This window comes from Pollachius pollachius (genome assembly GCF_949987615.1).
Source record: "Pollachius pollachius genome assembly, chromosome: 14".
NCBI lineage: Eukaryota > Metazoa > Chordata > Actinopteri > Gadiformes > Gadidae > Pollachius > Pollachius pollachius.
The window spans coordinates 16,376,034-16,398,533 of NC_136947.1; positions in this window are offsets into that span (position 1 = coordinate 16,376,034).

Sequence of the window (22,500 nt, forward strand, 5' to 3'; positions counted from 1 at the left end):
CTGTCATCTTGCCACGACACGGCGTCATTAAGTGCAAAAACAAGCTTGTTTTTAATTGGTTACAAAGACCTCCTTAATAGTGTTGGTGTGGTGTGTGTGGTTTGTCTTTATTTATTTATTTTTGGTGAACTGAACAATGCAGGAGCATTCAGTGTGCCTCCTGGTGGGCGAGAGACACTGCTGGTAATGGCTGCTCTCTGCCAGACGATTGTATTAGTGACAACCAAAGCATCACAGCGAGGGCATTATAAAACATACAAACATGGGAAACAGAATGAGACAGCAGTTCAATTTGTGTTCTGTCTCCTGTGTGCCTGTGTGAGTGTGACTAGGAGAAGCCAAGGTTTACTAAATCGAACCCCATCAAACACCCATGTCCTCTCTGCCAGACATTTCGAAGAAAGCATCATTAAAAGCAGGGAGATTGGTGAAACTATTTATTTTAAAAAGCCACACAGTAAATCTGACTCCGAGCCACGTGGATTACTTTGAAAATGATTTATTAAGTAGAACATTATGGCTGGCCAGAGCACTTTTTCATTTTAATTTTAAGAGGACAACAAATCAACGTGTCTGGACCCATTTTGATATTGCGATGAAATTGGCACAGAAAAGCGACTGCCTGGGCACATTACCCGTTGAGCACTCCAGGTAACACAAACCACAAATTATAACACATTCCATATATTTGATTTAGCTTATTCCTTTAAATAACTGTTTCTCTTAGAAGTGCTTCTGCATTTTATTTTAATAGAGTGCATAACTATATCACAGACATGCGTCATGCTACCGCTAGTTTGAAAGACATGTAAAACACGTCTTTAAAGCCTAAATGACATCTTGCTATTAGCATGCTGTAGACTTAGCGAGCCCTCATAAATTCTTCATTCCCTAAGTCTTTCTTTGTAATTTGGCCGATAAATAATTAGGAGGCCCTACCAACAGGCTCTTTGGCTCTCTGAAAATTGAGGCTAAGAGAAATCCTATAGCATTAATATTGCATCAGACTCATTCATGCTTATTAACAGTGAAGATCATTAATGACACGATAATTCTCTGCATTGTCAATATTTGATTCCTTTTTTCAACCATTGTTGATTAAGAGCGCTTAAGGCTAATGACTGCAGAGGCAAAAGTCAAAAGGTAAGGGGAAAATATGTCCTTGTCTGAATAGCCGCAGCTTAGAGTAGATGTCAGTATCAGTTAAAAGGAGCATTTCAATGACTTACCACATATTTCTTAATAGTTGGCAATGGCTAAAACTAGAAAAGACGCTTGGGGGTTTGGCTTCAAGCATCTTTTTTTCATCTAAATGTCATTAGAAGTTTCATGTAGACATCTGTTCTTCATATTACCAGAGTACAACTCATTTTCCTGTTTCATCAGCTTTTTAATCAAGGCTCTTGTCATAAGTGGTTACAGTGGGTATAGTCCAACTACTGGGAGAGGAATAAGGGGCATGTCTGTTTGTGTGTGTCTCTGCTCTAATTTAATGACACCTTTTGTTTATAAGCCCGAGTCCACCTACATACATCCATGTACAAGCGCGCACACACACACACACGCACGCACGCACGCACGCACGCACGCACGCACGCACGCACGCACGCACGCACGCACGCACGCACACACACACGCACACACACACACACACACACACACACACACACACACAGACACACACACAAACTAATGGGCTAAACAAAGGCCGGTCATGAATATTCATCCTTTGCCTGGCTGACACTTAAAAAGAAAAGGCCAGACAAGGAAAAGTATAACAAATACAGTCTCACTCTAATTGGTTTTTCGGAAAATGGTAAAATGGAAATTCTTCAACTCGGTTTTCAAAAGGAACTTTATTGATGTATGGTTATAGGCTCCATCAGAACATTATGGATGTGGTGGAGGATTGAGCCTCCTTCTTTATTAGGTTATGTTCAGGCTGGAATAAAAATATATAATTTTTTTGTTGGATGTTCCGGTTGCAACGTGCAGATGCAAAGGACGGTAGCCCGTTCCTAGACTTTGAAAATAAATATTTAGGTCACCATACGCATAGTAGTAATTTACATCTTCTGTCTGCGGCCGAAAAAAAGCAAAACATATACTGTATCAAAGCACTGAAAGAAAACAAATGTGAACTCCAATGACCACCTACCCCTGACAGTTTACAGTTTACTGCCAGTCTGCAATGTTTTCCCGCTGTGATTGAAAACACAACTGTCACCACTCAATGATGGAAACAATAAAGACGTTATCACTACACAATACCATAACTTGACAGCTGCCAAGATGTCAATAAACAATCAGGAAGTAATTTCCAAACCCAACTTCCAGACACATTATTAGAATATAAAAACAAAACTCATAGTGGACTGTCACTCAATATAATGTATTTCCATATTCTTTTTCATTTTTTCCCCCTCATATCCGTTCTGTATAGAGTTATATTACACCATCTTAGCGTTATATATTTGTTTCATATTTGTATTATATTTTTGCACTGCTCTATAAATTGCGGGCCCGAAGCATCAACATACAAGCCCCCCCCCCCCCCCCCCCCACACTGCTAACACCTTGCTAACAGGGTGGGAATGCAGCAGTCATGCAGAGAAGACTTCACCCAGCTCAGCTAATATCTCCAACGTATGCGATCAAATTGCACCAAAACATCCTTTCTTTTCTGATGATGTGGTTTGGAGTGGGAGCGGCAGGGGACTGCTGACAGGGTGGCCCCGCGAGGCCCAGACTGGGATCCCAGGGCTCACAGAGGGTGCCCTGGGTGCTACTGTCCTCATCTCCATAACCGCGCCTCTGCATTTCTCTGCATTAAAGAGCGACACTTTGTGTGTGTGTGTGTGTGTGTGTGTGTATGGGGGGGGCTAATTAGACTTCCTGGGTGAAAGGTTGCCGAGCGGCAGGAGGGATAAGCTCTCTGGGGAGGGGGGGGATTTGGGGAGTTGGGTGGGGGGGATAACCAGATGTGGCCTTCCTAGAGCCTCACAGGTATCTGGTTTAAGTATTTACTTTTATTGTTTTAATGGCCGGGGATGTAGCCATGCTCAAAGCCAGAAGAAAAACAATCACGCCTGTTCAGCCTGCAAGGCTGTTTTAAAAAAGCACGATGAGCCCATAAACTGTAAAAGCAGCATAAAAACTATCCATATTTGTCACATTTAGGGCGGTAAATTAATGGCCGCTTTGCAGTAGTCATTCGCCAAAACTCATTGATATTCAAGGCTACATAACTTTTTAATGAAATATAACTGTCAAACGGGACCTCTCAAAAATACATAACATGGAGATGAACTAGCCACTGACATCCTAATCAAATGACTGAAACATTTATTTGACTCATAAGGATAATTAAATCACCAAGGACCTTGAATAGTTTTTCTCTGTCTTCACCCACTGCAGGCCACCTACAGGGCCTCAGAGGAACTGCGTGTATTTATCTTCCGGGGCTTCACAAACAGGCTGTCATGGCTGCTGCTTGGACAAAGTGCAAACATAACGGTGTACCACCCTCCTATTCGCTGCTCGGCATCTAATCATGAAAGAATAGACATTTACGACACCCTAAATCGACGCGTGCATTTTCAATCTGTGCCAACGTTTCCCCACAGAAGACAATGTGTGTGAGACGATGGTTGGCTGTGCGTGTCGCGGTACAGTAATTCATGCTGCAACACAACATCACGTGAGACACCCTCACATCTGCAGATGGTGGTATAATAAAGAAAGCCCATCCATAACCAGCCCGTGTCACTTTGATACATAAGTCTTCCACCAGCAATATCCCAACACGCGGGCAGCCTCTTCATCATCTTCAATTACAGGGAGGGGGACATCTGTATCAGCACAATACATGCTGGGCCCCGCTTTAAGCCCACATTAAGCAGACAAGCAGCACAGCATCCATGTTGCATTCATGCAAACAGATAGCCACACATATGGTTTGGGTTACTTTGTGTGTGTCTGTGTGTTTGTGTGTCCGCAGGACTGTGTGTTTGTGTGTGTGTCTGTGTGTATGTTCCTGGTCATTTGTTGGTGTGGCGGGCATGTGCATGTGTGCACGTTTGTGTGTGTGTGTGTGTGTGTGTGCGTGCGCTTGCATGTGTGTGTGTCTGTATGTGTGCAAGTGGGTGTGTGTGTCCGTGTGCCCGTGCGGGCGGATGTGCATGCGCCCAGGTGTATAAGCAGGGGAAGCAGGTGAAAGATGAGCCAAATCCCTGCCTCAGGCGCACAGTGCAGGACAAAACAACCCCGTCTTGTTGTGATTGCCTGATTGTCCTTACATCCGTAACACAAAGAGAGAGACAATAAACACGGAACACACGTGAATCCTCCCGCCCAGGAAGCCTAGTTATCCTATTAATTGCTTGTTTATTGCAAAGCAGTTGGAAGGCTTTCAGATTGACTGTCCCAAAGGTGTGATTCTCTGCGTCTCTCCCTCCCCCTTATCCTCCCCTCTCTGCTTGGGTCCATCCACTCGGTCGGCCCCCGCTGTTTTTTGTCTTCGGGGGCAGAGTGCAGGGAGACAGTCTCATTCACCATCTTCTCTGGACCAACGATGAAGTCATCATCAGCCGCAAACCACAATTGGCAGAAGGCGGGGTGCTGCTGTGGTTACTATAACAACTCTATCCAATTGGTCAAATGATAGCAGCCAAGTCATGCCAAGAGCTCATTTCCCTCGTCCCACTCACTCTCTTTCACTAGCCTTCTCTCTCTGGCTCTTACACTCTCACTCTCTCCCTCTCCTACTAGCTCTCTCTCTCCCCCCTTAGGCTCTCTCTTTCACATGCTCCCTATCTCTCTCCTCTTTCTCTCTCTCTCGCTCCTCTTTCTCTCTCTCTCACTCCCTCTCTTGCTCTCTCCCTCTCCTCCCTCGCGCTCCCTCTCCCTCGCACGCTCCCTCTCTCTTTCTCCTCTCTCTCTCTCTCTCTCTCTCTCTTTCTCTCTCGCTCTCTCTCTCTCTGGCTCACTCTCATTTTCCCCTGTTATGCAAATCCATCAGCGGGGGCAGCGGTGAGATGCAAAATTGTAATCAGGCAGCAGAAAGGGACACCACGCTGCGGGGGGAAAGCTACTTTATGCATAAAACCCAATTTAGAGATTGGCTTAGCGAGTAAGTCATTTAAGGTAAATCCAATGGTAATTATTGGTAAACCAAAGGTGCAAGCCTGCAAAGCACTATGTGGCTGCAGCTCTCCTCCCACTCGTGTAACCTAAGGGGGCGAATACATTTGTATTTTACGAGGAATATTTTTCCTGCTTGGACAGGTGAGGGATGAGAGACTGTAAAATGTAAATCCTGCCGATTATCTTCACAAATAATTCAACACTGTGGGTTCAGGCAGTTCAGCGTTAACGCGAACGAGCCTGGTGCTTTATAAGCCCGCCTCTCAGTAGGAGTGTAATACGTTACACACCGGATCCATCGACCCATTGCTTCTTTGCAGTTCCTTAAAAAAGATAAAGGAACCTCTGTTTTCTTTAATTGTTTTTCTCTCCCTCCTCTCTTCGGAAGATCGAAGCACTGCTTTCTCTCCGGTACGACCCCTTGACACCCTATGGACCGGAAGACATAAGCAGGGGATTCATACACAACCTTGATTCATGTTTTATGTCTTCCCGGGTTTGTGCATAATGGCCGTTCTGAGACAACAACAAAAGTCTCCCTCCAACGCTGGTAGTCAATAGGGCCAATTTATGTGAAGGCGGCAGAGCGGTATCACAAGGTATTTTGTGTGCCGCTGACATATAATCCATGGTTTGACATTATGAAGTGACATTTCAGAGGTAGCCTCGCCACTGTCCTATCTGTTCTGCTCTCTCCTCTCTCCACAATTTGTTAGATTGCCCAGACAGTGGGCTAATAAATAGCAGAGCTTGTGGCTCACAAGTTATTTATCTTGACCTTTCATTTCGGGCAAAATCAATTTGCTGCTAATATGCCTCTAATAAGGAGACACCTTTTATTTATTTTGCTTTGTGCAAAATGCATTTGAGGCTCTTCTCACCGTGCTTGTGGCCCAAGAGGGGACCCTCTTTGGAGTGTACAGTAAACCAGGGCAGTTCCAGTTAAAACAAACCCTTGGCTGCGTTTTAGCCTAGTTGTCTGGAGGTTGTGGTAGCAGTGAAACATTCTGCAACATCTGTTCGTTCCCTGTAATTCGATTCAAGCAGCGATTCTGTTGATCCAATCAGGATAATCCGTTTCCAGGCTTCTCAGATGCGCATTTTTGTTATCCAATTTATCGCATTTATTTATTCATCCATTCATTACAATCTAAAATCATTATCTCATTTTAGAAAGACCAATAACCCCTGCTTTTGCACATTTACATTTAAGGCATTTAGCGGACGCTTTTATCCAAAGTGACTTACGATGAGTACATTTGCGTATACAGCCGACCCATAGGCTCAACCAACCCCCCACACACTGCTTGTCTTCAGCGACGCTGTGCTGCTGTGAACCAGCCATGTTGTCCACAATGGGGAGTGGCGGTGCTCTCCATGTAGGACACCTGTTGGGTAAGGGCCCCCTGTGGTTCCTGGGAGACGGACCACAGACATGGCAATATAGTGTATCACCCAAAGAAACAAAATACATCTGTGACAGACAAAACAGTAAAGTGAGTCCCTGGTAACACATTGGATATATATATATATATATATATATATATATATATATATATATATATATATATATATATATATATATATATATATATATATATTTATGATATGGCTTATGTGCATGTGCCGCAGTGAGGTAGGTAGACCATGTGATTTGGTTTAAAGGCGACCAGGGTTAATCTCCCCGGGATTTGAGGTGAAGGCGTATTATGGGCGCGCGCTACCTTCTTGTCTCAGAGTTATTTATGCCCTGCTCAGCGTGCCCCCCCTGCCCCCCACCCAAAGACAGACTCAAAGAGACTGCAGAGCTCAGAACCAGCCGGGCCAGCAGCTGCATTATGGAGATTTGAGTCGCCAAAACCTTTCTGCAAAGACATGCTCAAGATCACAACCGCCAACCAGTGTTGTGCCTGAACGCGTTCATTGAACGATAGTTCATGAACTCGTTCATATTTTGGGCGAACGTGAACTGAACGTACTGTATTACTGCCTGATGAACGTTACTGTGAACTCGTTCATTCTGGTGTCTGTGAACGGCACGCTCACTCGGTTTAACTTCGTTCAATAGGGGGGTTATTTGTTTATCAACACGGCGGATGCGCACGCAGATCGCCGTGTTGTTTGACCGGTTGCCATGGTAATCCCTGAGAGGTTAATTTGCAGTTGCGGTGTTGCCAGCTTACTGTTACATTAAACTGTAATCAGAAAACGCGGTTATATGCTATAGACCCTATAGTATCTGTCGTATGAAGGCTGGGACGAATTTCAAATTATAAATATGTACACTTTATTTTGAAAGTACAGACCGGCGCGATTCCCATTGAAACGAATGGCGCGGTGATTATTCTTCAAAACTAAGAGCTGTTAAATTGTGGAAAATGAATTAAACTGTAATCAGACAACACTGTTATATGCTATAGACCCTAGAGTATCTGTGGTATAAAGGCTGAGACGAATTTCGAATTATAAATATGTACAATCCATAACGTTAGCTCTCTGGCTCATAGCTCAGCGGACTAGAATACCTCATAGAATCATTGCTTTTTGGCCGGAAATGGAAAGGGGGGCTGTTTACGTTTGATTGTAGTCTTTTCGCTCGGTTCTCCATCTCATCAGTAGGGCTAGAACCGAGAGAAAAGACTACAACCAAACGTGAACACCCCCCCTTTCCGTTTCCGGCCAACGAGCATTGAGTCTTCCAACAGAAATCAATAGGATTTACAAAATGCGCTAAATGTGCAATAAAACACGATAGAAACTGTATTAAGCTACGATACTTGATTCAACCACTCTATTTCATCCTAGACAAACCTCAAAGGGGGCTCAATGTTCAAAATGCCGGAAAAAACGAATAGCTCACAGCAACATATTGAAAAAAAGAACTATGAACTAGTTCATTTTTTGGAACTGTGAACTTAGTTCAAATTTTTAAATTATGAACGTTTAACTGAACTAGTTCATTTTAAAATTTGTGAACTGAACTTTGAACTAGTTCACGTAGAAAGTGAACTTTCCCAACACTGCCGCCAACCACACCACGCCCCCAACCCACACACACACACACAGGCACGCACACACACACACGCACACGCACACGCACAGTCCTACATTAACAGCCTCTGGATTGTCAGGTCCACCCCCCTTTCCATTCTGCACCCCAACTCAGCTCCCTGCTCTTCTTGTTAGTCGCACATACACACACACACGCACAAACCCCCCTTCTCACTTCCCTTCTCTTCTCAATTTATATGTAAATTCCCTCTTCCCTAAACAATGCTATAGTCGCGTCTATCACTTTGTAGCAGGGGACCCCCCAAAAAAATACCTAGAGAAATAAACAGCCTCCGAACTCCATGCTTGGATGGAAACACATGAATCACCGCAATTTAGTCTTTTTTTCACGGCAACCTTGCAAAATACACCTAAAAATGCTTATGATTGTGCATTTTCCACCCGTTCACGCCAATTACAGGTCTGGAGGCATGTGGTAGGATACGCACTCACTACACCAGCAGCTCAAAAAATAAAACAGGGCATAAACAAAAGGAAAACACATTATATAGGAACCTCTCTGGACTAGTGGTGTGCTTGTGTATGCCTCTCTGACTTGGAATACCAGGAACAAATCTTTGTTGGCAACAACAGCGTTGGCCTGGAATAGAAGGCTGTACGTTGCCTTTATTTATTTATTTTTTGACTTTAATGAATCATCCATATACACATCTGCGCGCTTCGGTGCCCAGGTGTGCAAGCCGGATTGTCAATATCATGATTTCCATTATTTGGCCCTCAGAGGAGCCTTCTGTCTTAATGATCTCTTATTGATACATTCATTAAACATTTATCAACATTTACTAATTGCCATTTGCAAGCTTTAAATGATTAATGACCTCCAAATGACGCAGGTTCATTTGTTTGTACACAAACACGGTTAGGGACACTGTGCACCAAACCACCCGATACAAACTGCTACTTTAACAATCTTGTTATTTATGATTGAATATTTACTATTCAGTTATTCAACTGTGTTTTTCCAAAGCCGCTTACTGTAGTTCAAGGTGGCCAGGGATGGATCGGCCATCTGGCAGACCTTGCTCTTACCCGTTGGACCTTCATGCCCCTTTTTCATCTTTTCTTTCATTTTTTGTGAACCATCAAACAGGTCGGTCCGCCCGTCCTTCTTGTTTCCTAATAAGAACTGGGCTGGAACCAATCACATCTCAAAACGCCTCCTCCTTTGGCTCAGTGCCTTCATGGAACAGTGCATAATTTAAAAAAAACAGGTGCTGAAAGAGCTGAGAAATGCAGTCCCAAAAAAAGGACAGGGCCTTCAGGCACATGCTGTCAAATGTGCCAAACTGACTGATATGTTTGTTGCAGGGCATTCTCCAGCGCCCTTGGGTGCTAGGTGCTGGGTGCAGGGCTCTTCTGGTGCCGGCAGACACACAGACACCATTGGCACACACATTTTCCTAGTGCGCAGAAAGATATGTGCGTACGGCTGCAAGATTGTTATGGACTGGTCTAGGCAAAATATGCCAGGGCCAAGTTTTTGTTCCAGTCATTGGAGCCATGAATCCATGAAGGTGCCTACAGGTAAGCTGTGGACATGCTGGGATCGAAGTCATTACCTCTCAGCTGGGAGTCAGCCCCTAACTACTACACAGTCCCGCCCGCTTCATTTTCATCACACAGGCCTTCAACTAATCAAACTGGAAATATCTCAGAGAGAGGTTGCAGGAGAAGGCTTTCTAAAGTGACTTTTCAACAACATTATTATCTTTTCAAGATTGCCACCTGCCGAGCTGAGGGCCCTTAAGAAAATAACTTGATAAGAACATTTTCAAAAGCTCAAAGGTATTCTTTGATCACCACTCTGAAGTTACAACAGCAACAAACAACATTCTGTTGGTGGTTATTTTCCCCTTTTTTATTTTTCTCCTTGATTCTACTCTACAAGTCTACAAGATTGCACCAATGGCTCCAACTATGAGCCTCGTCTTTATTAATATTTTAGCTGTGTTTTTTTTGTTGATAAAGATTACCTCGAAGATAATTCCTACATCGAAAAATACTTCAGCATTTAATTTCCCATCAATCTCAGTTTGTTAGTATGTTTTGATGTTGACTTTACCAAACACACACTTATTGGAAAGCTTTTCATAAATGCAGACATTGCATTGATATGTCATCACTATGCCATCAGACTACGCAACGCATCCAAGGACGCTTTGAATTGTTGTTCATTATCGTTGCATTCTCCCAATTCATACCCATCTTTCCATTTATTTGACTATTCTAACTCCCTAGCCCCCTGGAATCCCTAGCTCCTCTTTAGAATGAGGATATAATGTTTACTCAATACGCACTGGGTTTCTGTTGTCCACTTTGAGCTTATTGTTTTGTCTTGTCCTGTCTTGTAGTGCTGCAACAAGGTAATTTCCCCACGGTGGACGATGCAAGTATGTATCCATCCACCTATCTCCCTATGTAAATCCTCATGCGGCCAAGAGAAGCCGTTCCGCTCCCTAATTGAAACGCAGGGAGGGAGCGGTGCACCCCGGTACCTTCCCAGGGCGTTGAGCCCGGGTGTGTGTGCTGTGGTGCTCCGCTAATACCGCTCGTTTCCTGCGGCTCTCATGCTTCGTTACGCTGGATGTGTGTTTAATGGCAACCCACCTGCCCCACAGGGCCCCAACCACACAGGGGTCAAGGGGTGTCGGGGGGGAGAAGGCCACAGCCCTGTCAATGCGGTACGTGGTGCAGGCCACGCATTTGATTGCAGGTGTGTGCGTTCATGCTGGTGGGCAAACACACCACCGCAGCACGCGCACGTGGGGCAGACAGGGACGCAGACACACCGAAACACACTCAAATGCAAAAAGTTACACACATACACACACACACACACACGCAAATGCACCCACAAACACTCACTCTCTCACACACGCATGCATGCATGCACACACACACACACACACACACACACACACACACACACACACACACTTGTCCTGCCTGCCTGCCAAAATGTTGTTACTCACTCTGAGAGAGGGATAGATCCACTAGCAGCAGGCTCTCTCCCTGTTCACAATGCCCACCCCCTGTCACTCAAAAGCACCCTATATATAATTGAAGAAAGTTGTGAAATATTTTTTTGCCTTGAAAAAAAAAGGGTTTTGCTTGAGTGAAGGTAGATGGAGGAATAAAAGCAACATGAGACTCTTGAGATGGAGTGCAGTCAGGGATTGGGTTGGAAAGTGAGAATGAGACAGTGTGTCTAGATTATGAAGCAGTGGGATAGATCTAAGAATACTTTGAGGTTGTTGATCCAGTGTCTTTACAGAACACTGTGTATCCATTGTATACTATTTATAAAAAAAAAAAGTAGCTAATTATTGTTATTTAGGGACCAAAACCCTATTGAAAAGTTATTCCAAACAAGACATATTCCAAAAAGAAATACGGTGCAAATCAACAGCTACAAGCTAAATTTAACAATACAATTTCAGATGGTTATAATTAATTCAATTATTTTCATGACAATGAGTTTTGTGCCATGCTGTGGGGCTGTCTCGCGGTTAATTAGATGCAGAAGTGTAGGAAGAATTTTAAAGAAGGAAGAAAATCTAAACCATTAAACACATTTATTCTACCAAATAATTTTGCACCGACGAGGAGAACTTGGCAGTAATTAGAAACACAGTTGATGTTGCTGTAGTCTGCACCCTCCTGTGTAGAAGAGAGCACACTGGGAAGGAGATGGGACGGCCAGTCAGCCAGGCATCACTTCTGGATAGGTCTACCGACAGATCTCCACCCCGTATAACGTGTGTTACACTGCGGTGTCCATCGTGGGTGTTATTGGTGGAGAGCAAGAGGAAGTAGAACATGCCTTGGCTGTGACATTTACCATGAAAGAGGAGGCGTTATTTGTGCAGATCAGCTTGGCTAATACCGACAGTTTGTCCTTTATCTTTTTTTAGACGATTGTTATGCTTAACAAGACAGGGCAGATGACAAGCACCGACTTGCTCCGAGTTGTGAGTTGAATTTGCATGACGCAAACGGTTTGTTGATAAAGGCAAGATCCTGTGTTCATATTGAGAACCGGTTGTCTCTGCAAGCCACTTCCTGTGACATGTGACAATGACATAGCCTCACGCCATAGTGAGCCAAATTACCTTGGTGAAGGTGGCCGGATTTCATTTTGTTGCTTCAAGGATTGTTTTTGTTACAGAGCTTCTGCTGAATCAACCAGCTGGGATGCTGAGATGTGCCAGCATGGCAGATATACATCTCACATGTCCATTCAAGATGTCTGTCTAGGTCAGAAATGGGTTTCAAGTGAAGGTGAAGATAGAGAGGGAGTTTTCGTTGAGCGGCACCACTGTATGTTTGTTTGTTTCTTTGTTTTAGTGTATCTGTGTGTGTGTGTGTGTGTGTGTGTGCGTGGGTTTATTTCTGTGTGTGTGTGTGTGTTTGTGTGTGTGAGTTTGTGTATGTGTGTGTGTGTGTGTGTGCATGGGTTTGTGTGTAGTTGTGTTTGCATGTGTGTGTGTATGTGCGTGTGTGTGTGTCCCTGAAGTCGCAGTTACGAGCAGCATTGATTTTTATGAAAGCCCAACTGACTTCCACTGACGTTTTTCAGGTAAATACACGATTGTTCTCATACCTTATCAATCTTTGGATCAACACATGTCCTTGCTTGTCTCTCAAAATATAAAAACAAAACACTTATGACGAACAACAGTCGATGTTTTCATCCCTTACAAGTGCACAAAAACAACACGGTCAACTTAGCCAGTAGCTCCCCCTGTGGTTACGACTTCTTCAACTGGAGCTCATTGCTATACGCCGCATTCGGTCAAATCAAACGATAAACAGCCACTAAACTAATGATCGACATTATAATTGACACCTTTTCTGAATGGGGGTTGATATTGGCAGACTTTTTGAACAAAGGCCTTGAATTAGGCCACCTTTTCCCCACGTCGTAGCTGGTAAGTACCTACTTCCATTCTTCCCCCTGACTTAGAGCAAAACACAAGCACTGACGCCTGATTGCCACTCATTACCATACACTTAAAGGTTGAATGAAGGATGGAGAGATAGATAAAGCGAGACAGAGAGAGGGAGGGAGGCAGAAATGCTGGCAGGTACTCCTTCACCTTCACCTTTTTTAAAGATACTTACGTAAGATGCTGCGTTTGGAGTGTTATAGTGTTTAATGAGAATCTTGAGATCTTGTCTTATTTTTCGCTTTTTCATTTTTCCGACTTGACCTGCCTACTATGCAAAAGCAGTAGTGATTATGTATGATTTGTTATGTACTTTTCCAGTCATGCTGAAACCATAGCCATAATATCCCCCCTTCTGGCCCTGCTCTTCTTGTCAGTCGCACTTGCTGACACACTGCTCTTTTGCAAAGTCACAGTGCATGATGATTTTCAGTGTGAAGTACATGTAAATGTTTTGTTATGCTTTGTTTTTTTTCACAATGTAATGATTTTGAGTGATTCATGTGCCACTTAACACCCACGACTCATAATTTAGGGATTTCTGAATTTCATGAGTTATGCTAATGCTTTGGAAATAGTCATGGCCTAATAACTGTATATTTTTAGGCTTCATTACCATGTCTTTAAAATTGTTTCACGGAGGCTGTAAATACCATCATATAAAAAGTAAGCTAAATAATAATGATCATAAGAATAATTTAAGAATGATATTCGCTTGTTACAGGGTGAATTGATCAGGAGACACTGATCAGGTTCACACTAAATGGAAGCTGCTTTGATGCCAGACTTGGATTTGAAACTCAAAGAGAGACTTTGAGTGGATTGAAAAGATTTTCATTGGGGCTTTCATCAGGATATCTGGTTTCAATCTCAAGATATCATTACATCAGCCTAAAAAGTACTACTTTAAGGTATTTCATGAATTGAGAGATCGGTTTGAATGGCAATGTATTTTGATATGGAGTAGGGAGGAGTGGTTGTGGTTCAACATATGTCTAGGTGGAACATTAGGGAGGGGCCGTGGCTCTTTGCATCCAATTAGAAGACAGACTAGTTTGTGGAAGGTGTAGTCAATTTCTAACTATCAGTGCCGTAAATAGTTTTTTATGTTTTGTTTATTGTATATCGGACATTGTTTGTGTTTTCTTCATAAACTAAGAACCTTGGACTGCTAGAATTAGAAGCCATATCAGTCTTCTTAGTTGCATAAGCAGATTCTGAATAGTAAGCAGAAAGCATGTACCATCAATGTAAACAACAAGTCCAATTACAAATAGCCATTCCATTTGCCTTCCACTCATTGCCTTCCTCACGATTCCAAAATAAAGTTGTAACTGTCCTAAATAAATATATATTCCATTAGATATTGTATCTCTATTAAGTCATAATGTCGTGTTTTTCTACGTTTCAGTAAACTACTGCAATATAGTCGTTGTGGGTATATTTTTGGTAAGGCCTACATAAATTAGATGAAATTACAAAACAACATGTACAGAACACAGCCCTTGAAGGCACACAACAGCCAGTGATGATAATTTGAATTGGGAATTAAGTTTCCTTTCACACGTGTAATGCTATCCATCAAATTTGAAAACAGTTGTTTAAAAATATGTATATGTTTTAAAAAAAATTCATTGGGCATGAACGTTTGCAGACATTTATCCTTGTGGTTATGAAATAGCTACAATTACAAAAGGAAATAAATATAAAGAAATTTGACAGGGACAAACACACACACACACACCCACCGACAAACACACACACACACACACACACACACACACACACACACACACAAACACTGACACACACTGACACTGACACACACTGCGAAAAGGGCATTTGATAAAGCAATGCATTATTGTTATTGGTGTGCAGGCACCGGGCCCAGTTGCCAGTGCTGAGTTCTGTGGAAGCAGTCATTAAATTTAAATTGAGTTTTTTTTTTTGTTTCGATGCTGCAGGAGTTTATGTATGGTGGATTAATATTGGCTCGGCACTGCTCATTTATTTGTTGCATAAACTGTACTTTATTTGCTTTTGTCATATGAATGTGCACATTCATCACAGGGACATTTTAATAAACCTGATGCACCATGCTAAATTGCTAACTTATTAGTGTGCTATTGGTAATGAAGTTTACTGCCATACTTGAACGCAATTTCCGGTGTAATAACATAACGAACCGAGGTGCAGCCACATGCCGTAATCCATTGGCGGGGAGAAAAAAAAAGAATACTTTCAGTTTGATATCCAACATTGTTTTTCACTTCCCGTCGGTCGGTGCGTTCCCCAATCCCCGCCCCAAGAGAAAACACCTGCAGGGCCCTGTGTGTCTTCACAAAGGCGTGCGCCAGGAGTAAAACTTTCGACTGGCTTTGCTCAACACCTACAACCCTCGTCATCCGGGCTGATAAACAGAGCTCAACCCACCCCACCTTTCCACCATCATCCCTTCAGTCGTAGGGTTTGTAAAGCAGTTAACTGCGCGGATTCTCCGACCCCTCGCACGCTTTGATCTTCCTCTTTGGCATTCTGCGATGCTCACCTCTTTTTTTCATCCGTGTGCATTGCTTAACAATAGAGAGTAGGAGGGGTGGGGGGTAGTGAAAGGATAGATATCTCCCTGGGAACCGAGGGATCTCCACCTAGGGACTTCAAAGAAGACTTTGAAGTCTTTTATTTATTCTTTTTTCTTTGGTCAGGAGATGGCAGCATCCATGGAGAAGGGCCCGTCCCTCCCGGTGGCAGCAGCATCGCTCCGGATCTCTGTGTCATCGCGGGAGGACGAATCCCAGGAGGTTCTACCGGCCGGTGACTGAAAGGGCAACGGGTGCAAGGTGCTGGATTCCAGGTACAGTATGGCCCTGATGAAAATCGATCGCATGAGGTTTAAAAAAACAAAACAATACGACCGGAGATTCAATGAAAACATAGCGCCGTTAACGGAAAAACCCGCGAAACAATGTCCTCTTGGTCAGTCGGGGAAACGCGCTGGATTTCTGTACCGGTTATGATATTCCCGACGGCGAACAGGAATATCTGTTAAACCTCACCTTTTTTGCGGTAGAACCCTGGAAACAAGTCCAAAACCTGCGTACCACTGGGGGCTGGGTAACCTTTACCGCTCTTCTGAGAGCGGGTACGGGAGGAGGGCATCTGTTTGAACTGCTGCTTCTGTGCCTCCAGGAACCAATCCCAGAAGGCCTCGCTCTAGCTCTTTGTCTTCAGACCTTACTTCCTACCCCTTTCCGTTCCCTCCTCCTCCTCCTCCTCCTCCTACCAGCCGTGCCGATCACCTCTCTTCGTCAAAGCAATAGGGCGTTTATTGATTAGCTCTACGTTGGTGCCCGTACCTATCTCCCTACCGCTCTCCTCCAGAGCTCTGCCCTACCGCCCCATCCCTTGTTATTTCCTACCAAATGCCTCCAGGCCCCGCGTTTCTTTTCCATTTTTGCTCTGGCTTTTTATAGGTGTACTCCTTTCTGAGTTTTGGTTTTTAATATATATATATATATAGAGAGAGAGACAGAGAGAGAGGCCTAGATCCATCCCTGTGTTACTCAAACACAAGGTGATGAGATAGAACAGTCTCGTGGTCAGTAAACTGACTCCTACTACTTGGCAGCGCAGATTGTGTGACACGTCTTGATTGGGACGATTTAAACTGACTTCAGGAAGGAAAATAATTTTTCAAATTAATAATCCAAATAAGAGGTGTTTGGTCATAACAGCGGGAAAAAGGGCACAAAAACAATATCCTCATTGATATACCAGCGTACAAACACACTCATTGGATGACATCAAAATGCCCTGTACTGCAACGTTCAAAATAAACACTGTCATGTATAAGAAAGAGTCCATCAGCTAACTACTTCTTGCTTACTAATTCCAAATATTAGTTTCATTTTTTTTTTTTATCTAGCTCCCCTCCTTCCTTGCTACTCTCTTCCTTCTGGCACGTATGTGTAATTTTAACAAGAGGGCCCATTAAAAGCAAGCGCTCTACCTTTTAATAGGCAATAAGTCCAGACAATTGCTACCGATTTTCCATCACGCCTCTTTCTGAGCTCCTTCTTTCTCCGGAGACGCAGCACTATCAGTGTCTTGCTCCTGATGAGCCATGTCATGGCAATTAAAGCACAAGCACAGTGCAATCTATCGGTTATTCCAGGGAAAATAAGGCAGAGAAAAACAAGGAAAATGCCCCAGAATATAGTGGACCCTTGGGGGATGTTAACAACAGGCGGGGGCGCCGCTATATAATGTGCAGTATGGTTCCGATGGTTGGCGTCGGCGTACTGTAACTACTGCGGCTGCTGTTGGGCTTTCCCTGCCGATTTGATCTTAGGTCCTTTCACCGTTTCCTCACAGAGTCAGGAGGCCTTTGTTGTTAGCCGCTGGTAATATTGTTTGGTCATAATGCAGTCCCCAGAGTGCACAGAGAGAAATGTGCTCAAATGACTTGAACATTTTTACTGTAAGTAACCAAGGACAATTTTGTATAGCGCAACTCAGTCTTTTTCTTTTCTTTCAATAACAACCGCACAGCATACATTTATGTCTCTTTTAAGCGATGGCATTGAAGAATGCCCTTGTACGATATATATAGATTCATTTTTTTCTTACTAAACTCCAGAAATGCGAACAGGCCAGATGGGGCCGGCTGGTTGGGTCTTTAACATTTATTTGAGTCTATTTGAGCAGAACGAGCAATTTTCACTTTGGCCTTCATCAAGGTACCCCCTCATCCCCCTCCCTCCTAACCGTTCCCTGCAAACAGACAAATCATTCCGGAAACAGAGAAATGTATATTGTGTGTATCCTGGATGGTTGCCATGGCACATCTGTGAGCATTTTTTTAATATCCGTTGGCTGACCTCCTGGCAGCATAGGATAACAGAAATGAACCATTTGCATGTAGAGCTGTGTGCCTTGTCATAGTTCAGCCACAAATGGTGCATTTTAATGAGACCAAAGGCTGCACTCTCACGGACCACACACATACACACACACACACACACACACACACACACATACACACAAACTCTCCCCGCCCAAAAGCGTGTAACTTGTTATGCGGTGTCAGACCACCCTTTATTGCGTATTTCTAAATTTACGTTGTAATATTACTATTCGCTATTTAGTCACTTAGCGGCCACTTGCAACTTTGCTATGCATTTTATTTCATTAATTAGCAGAAAGGTTAAGGATTCTTCCTTGCTCAGGGGCGACTAAAGACTGCTGAGTCAACATATGCAGGGTTCAAACCCAGCACCTTTGGGCCGGGAGTCAAACTGCTCTAGACTACTTGACTTTTCTGCCCCCTTTATACTGAAATAGTTTTAAATGTCAGTATCTCAGTGCTCTCACTGAATAAAAAATGTCTTTCACTATCCCATCTTGAACTCAGTTTTTTCTTATAAACAGTACTGTATTGGTGGACTTGGAAAAGCACCACTTTTGCTACGCAGTCTATGTGGGAGCACAGGGGTAAACACACAAAGACCTCAGTCGGAAGCGTGTCTCATCTCCCTGCTTTTAGGCAGGCAATCAGACTGTTCTTGCGGAATCACAGAGCAAAAAAGGCAGGTGCCACAACCTCTATTTCAGGAGATTTTTTACCAGATCTGCTGGGATTGAACACGACATGCCTTTGATGACTGTGACAGTAAGGTCTCAGCAGAAACCCCCCAACACCAAAATTGCACTCTCTCTCTTTCTCTCTCTCTGTCTGTATCTCTCTCTCTCTCTCTCTGGCTTTTCCTGTCTTCTTGCATTTGCAATTGTGTGAGTGGGAGAGTGAGTGTGTGTTTGATAGCTGTTTGTTTTTTTGTGCATCTTTGCATGTGTGTGTATGTGTTTGCATGTTTGTGAATATGTGTATGTGTGTCAGTGTGTATGTGTGTCTGCATGTTCACACACACACGTGTATTCATGTACACACACACATATACAGTGGGGCAAAAAAGTATTTAGTCAGCCACCAATTGTGCAAGTTCTCCCACTTAAACAGATGAGAGAGGCCTGTAATTTTCATCATAGGTAAACCTCAGCTATGAGAGACAAAATGAAAAAAAATAATCTAGAAAATCACATTGTCTGATTTTTAAAGAATTTATTTGCAAATTATGGTGGAAAATAAGTATTTGGTCAATAACAAAAGGTCATCTCAATACTTTGTTACATGCCCTCTGTTGGCAATGACAGAGGTCAAATGTTTTCTGTAAGTCTTTACAAGGTTTTCACACACTGCTGCTGGTATTTTGGCCCATTCCTCCATGCAGATCTCCTCTAGAGCAGAGATGTTTTTGGGCCTTCGCTGGGCAACACAGACTTTTAACTCCCTCCAAAGATTTTCTATGGGGTTGAGATCTGGAGACTGGCTAGGCCACTCCAGGACCTTGAAATGCTTCTTACGAAGCCACTCCTTCGTTGCCCGGGCGGTGTGTTTGGGGTCATTGTCATGCGGAAAGACCCAGCCAAGTTTCATCTTCAGTGCTCTTGCTGATGGAAGGAGGTTTTCACTCAAAATCTCAATATACATGGCCCCATTCATTCTTTCCGTCACACGGATCAGACGTCCTGGTCCCTTGGCAGAAAAACAGCCCCAAAGCATGATGTTTCCACCCCCATGCTTCACTGTAGGTATGGTGTTCTTTGGATGCAACTCAGCATTCTTTCTCCTCCAAACACGACGAGTTGAGTTTTTACCAAAAAGTTCTATTTTGGTTTCATCTGACCATATGACATTCTCCCAATCCTGTTCTGGGTCATCCAAATGCTCTCTAGCAAACTTCAAACGGGCCCGGACATGCACTGGCTTTAGCAGGGGGACACGTCTGGCACTGCAGGATTTGAGTCCCTGGCGGCGTAGTGTGTTAGTGATGGTAGCCTTTGTTACTTTGGTCCCAGATCTCTGGAGGTCATTCACTAGATCCCCCCATGTGGTTCTGGGATTTTTGTTCACCATTCTTGTGATCATTTTGACCCCACAGGGTGAGATCTTGCGTGGAGCCCCAGATCGAGGGAGATTATCAGTGGTCTTGTATGTATTCCATTTCCTAATAATTGCTCCCACAATTGATTTCTTCACACCAAGCTGCTTACCTATTGCAGATTCTGACTTCCCAGCCTGGTGCAGGTCTACAATTGTGTTTCTGGTGTCCTTTGACAGCTCTTTGGTCTTGGCCATAGTGGAGTTTGGAGTGTGACTGTTTGAGGTTGTGGACAGGTGTCTTTTATACTGATAAGGAGTTCAAACAGGTGCCATTAATACAGGTAACAAGTGGAGGACAGAGGAGCCTCTTAAAGAAGAAGTTACAGGTCTGTGACAGCCAGAAATCTTGCTGGTTTGTACCAAATACTTATTTTCCACCATAATTTGCAAATAAATTCTTAAAAAATCAGAAGTTGTGATTTTCTGGATTTTTTTTTTCATTTAGTCTCTCATAGCTGAGGTTTACCTATGATGAAAATTACAGGCCTCTCTCGTCTTTTTAAGTGGGAGAACTTGCACAATTGGTGGCTGACTAAATACTTTTTTGCCCCACTGTATGTGTGTGATTTTGTGTGTCTGAGTGTGTGTGTGTGTGTCAAGTGGGTGTGGCCAGCATGTGTAGTGCTGGCAGCTGATCTGGATATATATTATTGATGGGCTGTTTGCGCTCCCAGGGACCTGCAGTCATCAGAGTTTGCCCTGGGATTAGCAGACTTTCAAAGCAAACCAGGGAGAAGCACAGAAAATGCTCTGGGCTCGTCCCCTCAGCCGACCTCAAACCCTGCCCTCCGTCTTCACTCTCTCTATTTTCTTCCCTTTTCTCCCCTGTATCGCCCCTGACCCGTGTCTGCCTCCAAACAAATTCCCTCTTTGTCTGAACCTCAATGTAGTTTATATTGTATTTCCCCTTTTTAGCTATGCATTAGATATCTGTTTGGTTTCGCTACCGAATAATTGATCCGTTTTGTAGATGCTTCTTGGCCTAAGGTTCCATGGTGAATTATTATCAATAATGTGTACAGTCATTGATTCACTGTAGACACACTAAGCGCAAACAAATGCACTGCCATAGACACACCACACACACACACACACACACACACAAACACACATATACAAACAGACACACGCTCTCTGTATCTCTCTCTCTCTCTCTCTCTCTCTCTCTCTCTCTCTCTCTCTCTCTCTCTCTCTCTCTCTCTCTCTTTGTACACACACAAACATGCAGGCCGGCACACATTGCCTCATTCTCTCTACAGAACAAACAGATGCTCCCTCTCATACAGGAACAGATACGTATGCACACACACACACATACACATGCAAAGGCACACGCACACACACACACACACACACACACACACACACACACACACACACAGACACACACACAAACGCAAACATACACATAGCCTCACTCTATCTTCCTCTCTCTTATTCAAACACAAAACAAATGCGCTCAATCTTAGAGGAACATATTTACCTTCTCTCTCGTTCTCTTTATCGCTCTCTCTCTCCCTCTCAAACACACACACACACACACACACACACAGTAAACACACAGCACAAGTACACACACGCAGAAACAACCTCAAACACATACAGTATACACACACACACACACACGCACACACACAGTACACACACACACACACAAACACACACCGCACAAGTACACCCACAGAAACACACCCACAAACACACCCACACATAAAAAGTGATCTACATGTTGTGGCATCCCGCCGCCGGACCTCGGACCGGGCGGGTCCGAGGACACGCAGTAGACGGGGGTTTACCGTCGCCACCCTCCAGCCGGCGACAGAGAGCACCACGTCTCTCCCCCCAATCAGCGCAATCGGGGACACCTGGCCGGAGGAAGGGAAAGGACCAGGAGCTGGACTTAAATGGGGCACCAGTCCGCACCAACGAGAGAGTGCCACGGAGAGAGTCCGCACCACAGGGAGAGTGGCACGGAGGGAGTAAGCACCAGACCGGGCGAACGGCAAGGGACGCGGAGGGATTCCACACAGCGCCGGGCAAGTGACACGGCGGGAGTACTCGCTAGACCGGGAGAAGGGCGAAGCGACACGAAGGGATTCCGCACCACGCCGGCGATCTAGAGGCTCACGGAGACCCTAGCACGAGTATACCGACTATTTATTCTGTTGAAATAAACGCCGACTGCGGCTTTAACCCCTGCTTTCCGTGTAATTCCTGCCGGGTATCTGACACTTGGGGAGACGGGTTGCCACAATGTCCAGGGCAGGCTGTGAGAGCCGGGGTCCCAATCCACTTTCTGTCATCCTCCATTATGGTTTCATTAGAGCAGAGAGG